We start from the raw sequence: 1,438 nt of genomic DNA on the forward strand, positions 1-1,438 counted from the left end.
TGAAAAAAATAAATTCTAAACCTTATGAGTTTTTTACTAAAAAATATTTTATGTGTAAGATATAGTGATTTAGCGCACTCAATATCGATTTCAGCTTCCAATTAAGGGGAGCTCTCTGAATGACAAGAACTAGAAAGCTAAAAACTGCTCTTACATGACTTCCTTGCAACTAATTTTTATTTTTTAGCCAAGGCAACCCTTGGTTGACTTCACAAATTGCAAGGACCTTGTCAGCTTACAATCCCTTATTTTTTTATTTTTTATATTTTACGCCTACAGCACCTGATCTTCCTAGGTAATCTCCCATCCAAGTACTAACCAGGCCCAACCCTGCTTAGCTTCCAAGATCAGCCAAGATGGGGCTTGTTCAGGGTGGTATGACCATAGACTGCAACTAAATTTTTAAATGTGAAATGGGTTCTTCTAGGAGAGGCACTCTAGTGAGTTTTAGAACAGCATTGTCCAATAGAAATTTAATCTTTGAACCATATTGCAATTTAAAATCTTCTAGTAAAAATTTTTTTTCCAATAGCCACATTATAAGAAGTAAAAAGAACAAATGAAACTAATTTTTAATAATGCATTTTATTTTATCCAATATATTCAAAATAGTATTATTTCAACAAGTCAATACTTAAAAATGGGGATTTTCACATTCTTTTTTTCCCATTTAGTCTTCGAAATCTGGTATGTATATTAAACTCAGAGTTCACTTCCACTTGGACTTCACATTCAGATGCTCAGTAGTCACGTGTGACTAATGGCTACTGTGCTGGGCAGTGGTTCTAGAACACGAACATGGTAACAGGCAACTTCCTGCTGCTGAAGCTATTCCTTCTAGTAGGTGCGTGGTAGAAAAGTTGGATTTTCTGTAGCAGTGTTTCAGTATTGCATCAGAAGCAGGTGTAGTAGAGACCATAACTTCCTGATTTCTGGGTCAAATTTAAGAGGATGTGTTTGTGAAGTCGACATTTCCAGTGATGGCTTCCTAATTCCTCCCTTTCTGATTGTATCAAATGTGATACCTCACGTGGCAGGCTGGTTTTGTGGGCTTCTTTTGGGGTTCTTCCTGCCACATCAAAATCAAGCCTGCTTCTTTAGACCTTCCAATATTACTCTAAGCATACAAGTCCACTAAATTTCTTTCTGCTTAAAATAGGATGGGTTTTGCTCCTGCAACTGAACTATAGATAGTAGACTACAGCATCGTAATTTTTCTCATGCTTAAAGAAATAAAAATAACTGTACTAAAGATTTACAATTAAAAGGACTTAAATAAAATGAGCATAAAATGAAGAAGGAATTAATAAAGAAAAAGAAAAGTTAACTAAAATAAGAAAACTTTTCTTACTAGTCTAATAAGTAAATAAAAGGTATGTTGAAAATGTATAACATTGTAAATAAAAAGAGGATGAGCTGTACAATAACAAAACTAAAA

The 1,438-nt window shown here is 34.1% G+C and overlaps 1 pseudogene; it reads right to left on the reverse strand.

Moving 5' to 3' along the window:
• Positions 1 to 270: 270 nt before the first annotated feature.
• On the reverse strand, positions 271 to 389 carry LOC111742213 (annotated as a pseudogene).
• Between the last annotated feature and the right edge of the window lie 1,049 nt (positions 390 to 1,438).

Source organism: Pteropus vampyrus, unplaced genomic scaffold (assembly GCF_000151845.1).
Source record: "Pteropus vampyrus isolate Shadow unplaced genomic scaffold, Pvam_2.0 Scaffold88, whole genome shotgun sequence".
In the NCBI taxonomy this organism is placed as follows: domain Eukaryota; kingdom Metazoa; phylum Chordata; class Mammalia; order Chiroptera; family Pteropodidae; genus Pteropus; species Pteropus vampyrus.